This window comes from Helianthus annuus, chromosome 1 (assembly GCF_002127325.2).
Source record: "Helianthus annuus cultivar XRQ/B chromosome 1, HanXRQr2.0-SUNRISE, whole genome shotgun sequence".
In the NCBI taxonomy this organism is placed as follows: domain Eukaryota; kingdom Viridiplantae; phylum Streptophyta; class Magnoliopsida; order Asterales; family Asteraceae; genus Helianthus; species Helianthus annuus.
In genome coordinates, this window is record NC_035433.2 from 18,798,141 (window position 1) to 18,809,941 (window position 11,801).

The following is an 11,801-nucleotide window of genomic DNA, read 5'->3' on the forward strand; positions in this document are numbered from 1 at the left end:
ACGTCTCCAAGACAGCATTCAGAACTCGCTACGGTCACTACGAGTTTCTAGTCATGCCTTTCGGGCTTACGAACGCGCCTGCAGTTTTCATGGATCTTATGAACAGGGTGTGCAAACCCTATCTTGACAAGTTCGTCATTGTTTTCATCGACGACATCCTGATCTACTCCAAGAGTCAGGAGGAACACGAGCAGCACTTACGTCTTATCTTGGAACTCCTTCGGAAGGAACAATTGTACGCCAAGTTTTCAAAATGCGACTTCTGGCTTCGTGAAGTCCACTTCTTAGGCCATGTGGTGAACAGGGATGGGATTCATGTCGATCCATCCAAAGTAGATTCGATCAGGAACTGGCCTGCACAGCGTACACCAACGGAAATACGCCAATTCTTTGGTTTGGCGGGGTATTACAGGCGATTCATTAAAGACTTCTCCAAGATCGCACAACCGCTCACTATGTTGACACAGAAAGGTGTTACCTATCGTTGGGGTAATACATAAGAAACGGCTTTTCAGTACTTAAAGGATAGGCTTTGCAGCGCACCTATTCTCTCATTGCCAGAGGGCACGGATGATTTTGTAGTCTATTGTGACGCGTCGATACAGGGGCTTGGTTGTGTATTGATGCAGCGGGATAAAGTTATTGCCTACGCTTCTCGTCAACTCAAAGTTCATGAACGGAACTACACGACGCACGATTTAGAGCTGGGAGCTGTTGTTTTCGCGCTTAAGATATGGCGACCCTACCTGTACGGTACCAAGTGCACTATTTACACCGATCACAGGAGTCTCGAGCATATCTTCAAGCAGAAGGAATTGAACATGCGTCAACGACGATGGGTCGAGTTACTTAATGATTACGAATGCGCCATCAAGTACCATCCAGGCAAGGCCATTGTTGTGGCTGACACTCTCAGCCGGAAAGACACTCTACCTAGACGCGTACGAGCCTTGCAGCTCACCATTCAGTCCAGTCTTCCCGCGCAGATACGAACTGCTCGGATGGAAGCATTAAAGCCTGAAAACGTCAAAGCTGAAGCCTTACGCGGCTCAAGGCAACGAATGGAACAAAAGGAAGACGGCGCCTACTATGTAACGGGGCGTATTTGGGTCCCACTTTTTGGCGGTTTACGCGAGCTGGTAATGGACGAAGCTCACAAGTCCCGCTACTCGGTACATCCAGGGTCGGATAAGATGTACCACGATCTCAAAACAACATATTGGTGGCCTAGCATGAAAGCCCACATTGCTACTTACGTCGGCAAGTGTTTGACATGTGCAAAGGTCAAAGTGGAGTATCAGAAAACAGCGGGCCTACTTCAATAACCCAGGATACCACAGTGGAAATGGGAAGAGATTTCCATGGATTTTGTTATAGGCCTACCTAGATCTCAGCGTGGGAATGATACCATATGGGTGATCGTGGATCGACTCACCAAGTCTGCACACTTCCTGGCTATAAAGGAAACGGATAAGTTCTCCACTCTCGCAGACATCTATCTTAAAGAAGTTGTTTCGAGGCACGGGGTGCCCACCTCCATCATTTCGGATCGGGATGCACGATTCACGTCAGAGCTATGGCAAGCGATGCACAAATCTTTCGGCTCACGGTTAGACATGAGCACAGCGTATCATCCTCAGACGGATGGGCAGTCTGAGCGAACGATCCAAACTATTGAAGACATGCTTCGGGCATGTGTTATTGATTTCGGCAACGGCTGGGAAAAGCATCTTCCTTTGGTGGAGTTTTCGTATAATAACAGTTATCACACCTGCATACAAGCCGCTCCATTTGAGGCATTGTACGGACGTAAACGCCGGTCACCTCTCTGTTGGGCAGAGGTGGGGGATAGTCAGATCACGGGTCCGGAGATTGTAGTGGACGCCACGGAAAAGATTGCACAAATACGACAACGCATGGCGGCAGCACGCGACCGTCAGAAAGCATACGCGGATAAGCGTAGGAAACCGTTGGAATTTCAGGTCGGGGACCGGGTTTTACTTAAAGTCTCACCCTGGAAGGGTGTGGTTCGTTTTGGCAAACGGGGCAAACTAAATCCGCGGTATGTCGGACCGTTCGAGATCATTGAGAAAAGGTTGAATAGATTCATACTGACACTACCACTAGACTACCATACCAGCGTCCTCGGTTGTGCAGGACACATACGTAAACCTACGTATGCTTATACTACTTACTGTCCTCGGTTGTGCAGGACACATACGTAAACCAACGTATGCTTATAGTACTTACTGTCCTCGGTTGTGCAGGACACATGCGTAAAGCTCACATATGCATATGCTTCTTACTGTCCTCGGTTGTGCAGGACCCCTACGTAAAATCTACGTATACTTATACTTACTACTATCCTCGGTTGTGAAGGATACTCACGTAAAACCTACGTGTATTTATACTTACTACTATCCTCGGTTGTGAAGGATACTTACGTAAACCTACGTAAAGCTTGTACTTACTACTATCCTCGGTTGTGAAGGATACCTACGTAAACCTACGTAAAGCTTGTACGTACTACTATTCTCGGTTGTGAGGAACACTTATGATTACGAATAGTCTAGTGGTTATACAACATGGGAAGCCCCCACCAATAGAACGTACTTTCGGCCCAGTAGAGCCACATGTTACGAACGAACTTACTATTACGCATTTACTTTCTGCGAACTCGCTCAACTAGTTGTTGATCCTCTGTTACATGCCTTGCAGGTCGTTAGATACATGGAGCTTGCACAGGGAGGAGCTGGTCGTTGTGGGATTGGATCGTGATTGTTTCTTTAAACACTTATGACATTACATACTACTACTATTGGGTTTTACTTATACGCTTCCGCTAAACAATGATAACTTACTTATGTTTTGGAACACCTTTCATATGGATTTGATTTGGTTTAATGGCAATTACTTTTACTATATATATTGTTCTATATGATTGGTGGCTTGATCCTGGTCAGTCACGCTCCCAAACGGTGATACTCCGCATGTGGATTTTGGGGGTGTGACAAGTATAGCATGCATTTGTTCCACAAAACATAACTTTGACTTAAACTATGTTTAATTCAATACCCTGTTTTTGTGCATTTTTACCTATGGCCTAGCTGATATATTTCACATGCCATACATGTTATTTTTGATACACATTATATGATTTACAGTAAACATAAACAATTTGACATTGATATACACATTTGGTGGTTTACATTAGACATGAACATTTTGATATGGTTTATACAATAACACTTGACAATTGATTTATACATGAACAATTTATGTGACAACTCGAATTTCCAAGATTTCTATTATGCATTTATTGCACGTTTATTGATTGTTTAATTGTTTGCTTGCACAATTAGTTGCTGTGAAACTGTAACGTTTTTTATTCAGTTAAGTATATGTGTTGATTATGAAAGATTTGTCAACTGTATGAATGTGGTGGTGAAACTGTGAACTATTTTGAGATGGTGTGCTATTGTAAATTATGATACTTAGGGATGCATAGAGTAATTAGTAAAACTCTAATCATTATTAACCCTAATCCCTTTTCACTAATCATTTTCACAAAAACCAAAGCACTGTATTCTCTAATCCCCTAGCAAGCATCATCACCACCATCATTGGCACAAGACATTCATCACTTTTGATTCATCTCTCTAGAATCATTCAAGGTAATTGTTTATTGATTACGTGTTCATGAAAACCCTAATTGATTGCTTGATTATTATCAATTCTAGATTCTTGATCATGTGTTCACAAAAAAACCCTAGTTCCTCATACTATATTCTGTGATTTTGATTTGATACTGGATAATTGGGAGCATGATGATGATTAGTGCATACTTGATAGATTATTCTTGTGACGATTGTTGTTGTTAAACTTTTGATGATTTGTTATGTCTCTGCCGTCAATACGTATGAAATTAGGGTTCCAGAACATGAATGTAACTGATGATCAATGGAAACGTAACTGTTACAGTAATACAGGACGTGTGACTGAATGGTTGTCTGAGTATGTTAGTCAGAGTTTTAGCGAATATAATTGTCTGAGTTTTAAAAGAGCATGCTTAATCCGAGTTTTGAATAACTTATATATGTCCGAGTTCTTTTACTTTGACATGTTATGGTCCGAATTTTATAAAGACTTTATAATGACTCAAGGCCCGAGTTTTAAATGGGTGATTAGTGATCCGAGTTTTGCTTGATTATGTTGTCCGAGGTCTTGAAAGTATTGTGTAGTCCGAACTTTAAACAACACAAAGAGGGGTCCGAGTTTTATCACAACTTGAATGTCTGACTTTTGTGACCTTTAGAAGGTCCGAGTTTGTTAATGAGGTGCATGGTCCGAGTTTCTTGAGCCCACCCTTTGTCCGACCTTGTAAATGGAAAACCCATCAGGTCCGAGTTTCATGACCTAGGGTCCGAGTTTTAACCCCCATGTCCCTTTGTCCGACCTTGTTAACCCCCCCCCCCCACACACTGATGTCCGAGTTTTATCCAAGGACATTGAGTCCGAATTTATTTAATATGAATATGTCCGACCTTTTACTTGTGTGGGGTGACCGACTTCATGTTTAAGTATGAGACTTTGAATGTTATTGTATGTGATAACCCAACTATTGCTTGTTATACACATGATTCGACTCTTGATCAAGTTATTAACCCTGTTAACCCTATTAGTTAATAAACTGTGTCAGATGGTAAAACCAGTTAAACATATTAACTCCGTTATGGCTGTAAAGAAGTTAATTCAGTTAGACATGTAACATTTCTAGTATGTGAATCCTGTTCAGTGTGATAACTTGATGAAGTATGTTAACCGCATGTTCTTCCTTGAATCGTATGAAGATGATTAACTGGTTGTAGTGCTTAATGTTAACTGTTATATACACTATGTGACGAACTTTGCATGCGAAACCTTACAAACATGTACTGACTGTGAATACATGCATTACCATAGGCCTTGATTAATTGATTTATTGTCGCGAGCACCCACTTAGCATACAGAGCAAACCAAGGTGAGTTCACACCCTTACTAAGGCATGGGATTCCCAAGGACTTGGGAATGGGATTAAAGGAATGAGATTGACTAGATTCGTACATACACTGTTACTAGACTACCATACCATCGTCCTCAGTTGTGCAGGACACATACGTAAAACCTACGTATATTTATTTTACTCGCTATCCTCGGTTGTGAAGGATACTCACGTAAAACCTACGTGAACTTATACTCACTACTGCCTCGGTTGTGTCAGGCACTTACATAAAACCTACGTAAACCCCCGCGTACCCCTATCCTCGGTTGTGAAGGATTACTTACGTAAAACCTACGTAAACTTGTACGTGTTACTGTTCTCGGGATATGTAGAACACTTATGGTTACGAATAGTCTAGTGGTTATACAACATGGGAAGCCCCCACCAATAGAACGTATTATCGGCCCAGTAGAGCCACCTGTTACAAACAAACTTATTATTACGCATTTACTTTCTGTGAACTCGCTCAACTAGTTGTTGATCCTCTGTTACATGCCTTGCAGGTCGTTAGATACATGGAGCTTGCACAGGGAGGAGCTGGTCGTTGTGGGCTTGGATTTGTGACTATCTTGTTAAACACTTATGACATTTGATACTTTATTGTGATGGGTTTTATTAATACGCTTCCGCTAAACAATGATAACTTACTTATGTTTTGGAACACCTTTCATATGGATTTGGTTTGGTTTAATAGCAATTACTTTTACTATACATATTGTTCTATATGATTGGTGGCTTGATCCTGGTCAGTCACGCTCCCAAGCGGTAATACTCCGTAGGTGGATTTTGGGGGTGTGACAATTTACATGGTGGTTGGTTTGGGTAAATGGTTTGAGTAACGTGGGGTATGTAATATGATGCAAACATGGTGGATACGCCGCTGGTACTTCCTATATATAAATGTTTGTATAATATTACCTATCGTAGCATTATTTAAATCATTTCAGCATAGACATATTACATCTTACACAAATAACATATTCTTCACAAGACATTATTTTTACAAACAACTTATCTTATACAAACTCATTTTACTAGGTTATTCATTTAACCTTACATTTTATTTATACATATCATCTGATCTTATCGTTTTTCATATGATTTACAAAACAAAACAATTTACAAAGTTCATGACTGACTGTTATTAAACGTTTTCTTTAAACTCAAGTCATGAATCCCATTTTCACAAAACCTATGTATCTCACAGGCATTTTTATGCTGACGTACCGACTTTCACATGTGTTTTAAGGAGCTATCGCTTAGGATGACGATTGTGATACTAGGGCGGACCTGTGCCTTAGAGACATAAAACGAAGATAGACTTAGTTTAAATATGTTCTGAACACTTTATTTCCTGTTTTGAAACAATGTAACACTCGTGTTTAATAAATAAAATATAACTTTGTATGCCATAGTTGTGAAACAATTAATTCTGTCCCAACACTCCCCGACGTTTCCGCCGCGGTTGCATGTTATACGCGGTCAGGGTGTGACAGATTCCAGCACGGGTTCAGCTACAGCTCAGTCCCAGGCACAGCAGCAAAAGACTGATAACTACCAGAGCCCTGGTCAGCAATTTTCTGGTAGTCAAAGGCAGGGTGGATATCGAGGAAACCTCCCAAGGTGCAATACATGCAACAGGCACCACAATGGCCAGTGCAACAAGGGTCGTTATCAGAGGTGTCTCAAGATGGGTCATGAAGCTAAAGATTGTAGGAGCTCACGACCTACGAATCAGAACCAGCAACAATAACCACCAGCTCCACGAAACTAGCAGCAACAACAGCAGCGAGGCAACAGGGGATGCTTTCAGTGTGGTGCTGAAGGCCACTTCAAGCGAGACTGCCCCCAGTTAAACCAGAATTAGAACAACAACAACAATAATCAGGGCAATGGGAACAACAATGGGGGAAACAATGATAACAACAGTGCTAGGGGTCGTGCATTTGTGCTGGGTCAGGGTGATGCAAGGAATGATCCTAACGTGGTGATGAGTAAGTTTCTTCTCGATGACTTTTATCTTACTGTATTATTTGATTCGGGTGTGGATACCAGTTATATGTCTCTGAAAGTTAGTCAAATGCTCAAGCACACACCAACACTTTTGAACACCAAACATGTCATAGAATTAGCTAACGGTAAGAGTCTAGAGGCCACACACATAGTTCAGGGTTGTAATCTTATCCGCGCTGGTCAGACTTTCTCTATCGATCTCATTCCCATAGTTCTGGGGAGTTTCGACATCGTCATTGGTATGGATTGGTTATCTCAACAACAAGCAGAGATCCTATGCAAGGAGAAGATTGTTCGTATTCCCCGTTCTGGTAAAGAACCTCTCGAAGTTCAAGGCGACAAGAGTGGTGCCGTGGTTGGCATCATCTCCTTCCTGAAAGCCAAGAAGTGTTTACGAAAGGGCCACACCGCTATCTTAGCACTTGTTACTGACGCATCAACGAAAGAGAAGAGATTAGAGGATATCCCAGTTGTACGCGATTTTCCTCAAGTGTTTCCTGAAGATTTACCTGGGCTACCGCCTCATCGCCAGGTCGAATTCCAGATTGAGCTAGCTCCAGGAGCAGCACCAATAGCTCGTGCACGGTATCGCTTAGCTCCATCAGAATTGGAAGAACTATCCGCACAACTACAAGAGCTCTTGGATAAGGGCTTTATTCATCCTAGCTCTTCGCCTTGGGGAGCTCCAGTATTATTCATGAAGAAGAAAGACGGTACCTTCAGAATGTGCATAGATTATCGTGAACTCAACAAGGTGACCGTGAAGAATCGCTATCCTCTTCCACGCATCGATGACTTATTCGACCAGTTGCAAGGGTCGAGCTATTACTCGAAGATTGACCTGAGGTCAGGCTACCATCAGTTGAGAGTCAGGGACGAGGACGTCTCCAAAACAGCATTCAGAACTCGCTACGGCCATTACGAGTTTCTGGTCATACCATTCGGATTAACAAACGCACCTGTGGTCTTCATGGATCTTATGAATAGGGTGTGCAAGCCTTACCTAGACAAATTTGTCATTGTTTTCATCGACGACATCCTGATCTATTTTAAGAGTCGGGAGGAACACGAGTAACATTTACGGCTTATTTTGGAACTCCTTCGAACAGAACAGCTATACGCCAAGTTGTCGAAATGCGACTTCTGGCTTTGTGAAGTCCACTTTCTAGGCCACGTGGTAAACAAGGATGGGATTCATGTTGATCCATCCAAGGTAGACTCGATTAAAAACTGGCCTGCACCGCGCACACCAACGAAAATTCGCCAATTCCTGGGTTTCGCAGGCTACTACAGAAGGTTCACCAAAGACTTCTCAAAGATTGTACAGCCGCTCACACTACTGACACAGAAAGGAGTTACTTATCGTTGGGATAATACACAGGAAACAGCTTTTCAGCACTTAAAGGATAGACTCTTCAGTGCACCTATTCTTTCATTGCTTGAAGGCACGGACGATTTCGTGGTTTATTGTGACGCATCGATACAGGGTCTTGGTTGTGTATTGATGCAACGGGATAAGGTCATTGCTTACTGATGTGTGTAAAATGCAACATATAAATTACATCAAATAAGGCATAAAACTAACCCTTTTTAAGTACTAATGTTGGAAAAAGTGTATTTTTGTCTTCCTTTTGTATTTTTAGGATTAAATGAGCTCAAATTAACAAAAGAAGCAAAAAGACAGCTAAATCTAATATGAATACAAGAAAGGGAACAAAAGTGGACTGCCCGACCCCTTGAAAGCATCCTCCCACGCAAAACAGAGAAGGCAGAAGACTGAACACGCCCTGTGCTCAGCGAGCACGGGCCGTGCCCAAGAAGCAGCAGAAAAGACAAACCTGTAGAAGCTTCTATTGCTCACCACGGGGCCGTGCCCAGTGAACACGGGGGCGTGGCCAAAGTACTGCAGGCGCATTAATTGTAATTGCGAATTAAAATTAATGAAGAGAGATAGTGTCAGACGGGCACGGGGCCGTGCCCAGCGGACACGGGGCCATGCCCAGGCTTCTGTTCACCCTATAAATAAGAGTGCTTGGATCCATTGCAACTGATCCCTTGGCACACCACCTCTCTCACACTTCATCCACCACCCACCACCATCACACCACCATCATCCATTGTCCTTCATAGAGTGTGTGAGTCGTCTCGGGATCCAAGATTGATCGTAAGAGTTCTTGACAATCAAGGCCATGTTTGCCTAAGTCTCTTACATCACTTGGTGAAGACAAGTGTTTAGTATAATACTTTTTATTTTTAATCTTTTCCACTTCTTAATTGGTTTTGTATTAATGACTTTAATAACTAGTTTCTTATGTTGAAGGTGATTCTTCCGTATCGTTTGTCCGTGGTGTCTTGGCATTATTTTACTGTCTATATAAAATAAAAGATTTTCACCATTCATATCTCCACGGTCTATATGGAGGTATGTTGGCTACCTGGTCGGGGGTTAAGGGAACGGTTTGGTAAGGGTCTTGCCCTTGTTCAGCGCTTAGAGGTCCTGCAAGGGACCTGGGTCAAATTTATTAGGACCTCCTTCAATACCCAAAGGTATTGGATGGCGGGGGTCCAAACTCTTTGTTCCCCTCATAAGTTGACTACTATTAATACTATAACCCGGCTATTTAGGACTGTATCCCTGCTGACTCAGATTACTTAGTCGAGGGTAACGTCACCTCCAAAAGAGGGGCCTACCATAATTTGCATTAATAACTTAATTAATTATCTTTCAATAATCTGACCCTTTAGGATTGTATCCTTGCTGACTCAAACTACTGGGTTGAGGGTAACGTCGCCTTCAAAAGAGGGGCCTACTACAATAACTAACATAATCTCTTAAACAAGTGCAAAAGTGCGAAAATAATCAAAGGTTATACTAACACACGAGTCGGATCCAAGTGATTCATCTTGTCTATATATTTTTATTTTTATTTTATTTTCAGCATTTAGTTAGTTTTATTTTCTTAGTTTAAAAATCTTTTTCTAACATTTTGATTTGATTAGACGTTGAGGATAAACCGGTACTAAAAGCTCGTGTGTCCTTGGACGACCTCGGTATCTTGCCAACACTATACTACGTCCACGATGGGTGCACTTGCCCATATGTGTGTTTAGTGTTAGTAAATATCGTGTTTTATAAATTTAAAACTTGGCTAAAGTGTAAAAAGGGCTTAAAATATAAACCTAAAACATATATACACGAACACGCATCAAGTTTTTGGCGCCGCTGCCGGGGACACAAGGATTTTAAGAAAGTTAGGAATCAACGGCCTAATCATTTTTTTTTATTTTCTTTTTCCTTTTTTAGGATTTTCTTAAATTTTCAGCTTCTGCAGAGCTCAGCACGGGTCGTGCCTGGTCGGACACGGGCCGTGCCCAGCAGTGTTACTGGCAGTTTTTAGTTTTCCGAGTTACAGAAGGCTGACCACGGGGCCGTGTCGGTGCAACACGGGGCCGTGTCCAACTCCCCAGTAACAGGGATCCTGAAAACAATCACTGTAACTCCGACCACGGGCCGTGTTCACTGAGCACGGGGCCGTGGTGAACCTTCTGACCAACATTCTTTTCTGTTTTTGTTGTAAGACTTGGAACCAGCGGCCACCTCTACATAGTGTATGAGCTCCAGTCCTAATACAGACATAAAAGAACCTCTAGAAGAACCCGAACGCTTTCTCAGAAAAAGACTAAAAGCTAAAAACCAAGAGAAGGTTTCGGGGAACCCACTCCCAATGGCGGACCAACGTACCCTCATGGATTGTCTACGACCCACCGTAGGTAATCTCGGCGCCGCTATCAATGCACCGAATGTTGAAGCCAATAACTTCGAAATTCGGCCGCATTTGATACAGATGCTTCAAAACTCTGCAACCTTCCATGGGCTTGCGGACGAGGATCCCCATCTACATATTACTAATTTCTTAGAAATATGTGATACCTTTCGGATCAATGGAGCATCAAATGACGCCATCCGCCTCCGAATGTTTCCTTTTTCACTAAAAGACCGAGCAAAAGCTTGGTTTAACGCCCTTCCAGCTGGATCGGTAAACACCTGGGATGAACTAACCCAAAAATTTCTATATAAGTATTTTCCTCCCGCTAAAACGGCTAAATTAATGACTGAAATTAATACATATTCACAAGAGGACGGGGAATCCTTATATGAAACTTGGGAAAGGTTCAAGGAGCTATTGCGAAAGTGTCCACATCACGGCCTTGCGATATGGCAACAAGTATCCACTTTCTATAATGGGTTGTTGCCACACACAAGGCAAACACTTGACTCTAGCTCCGGGGGACTTTTAGGTAATCGCCGCCCGCATGAAATATATAATCAAATTGAGGAAATTGCTCAAACCAATTTCCAGTGGCACACTCCCCGAGGCAATAAATCTATTGCCCCGGGCGCCCATAAGGTTGATGAAAGCACTTCTTCACAAGCCCAAATCGAGGCCCTTTCTTCAAAAATAAAAAAGTTGGAAATGACAAAAACGGTCTCGGTTATGGCTTGTGAAGGCTGTGGTGGGCCACATGAAAATTGGAGTTGTATGAAAGAAACAGACGATCAACAAGAATCGGTAAACTACATTGATAATAGACCTAGGCCGTCGGGTCCTCCGACGGGCACCTACAAACAAGGATGGCGAAATCACCCTAACCTTGGTTGGAGAGAACCCGACAATGGTAGTAACAAACAAAGCTTAAACCAACGAACAAACTTTCAACAACCAAGAAATGAGTCACAAAATTTCCC

At 42.4% G+C, this 11,801-nt stretch overlaps 1 non-coding gene across 1 annotated transcript; it reads right to left on the minus strand.

Annotated features, from left to right (window-relative positions):
- Positions 1-11,157: 11,157 nt before the first annotated feature.
- On the minus strand, positions 11,158-11,264 carry LOC118482958. The gene has a single exon (XR_004869352.1). It is a non-coding gene; the product is annotated as a small nucleolar RNA R71 (small nucleolar RNA).
- Between the last annotated feature and the right edge of the window lie 537 nt (positions 11,265-11,801).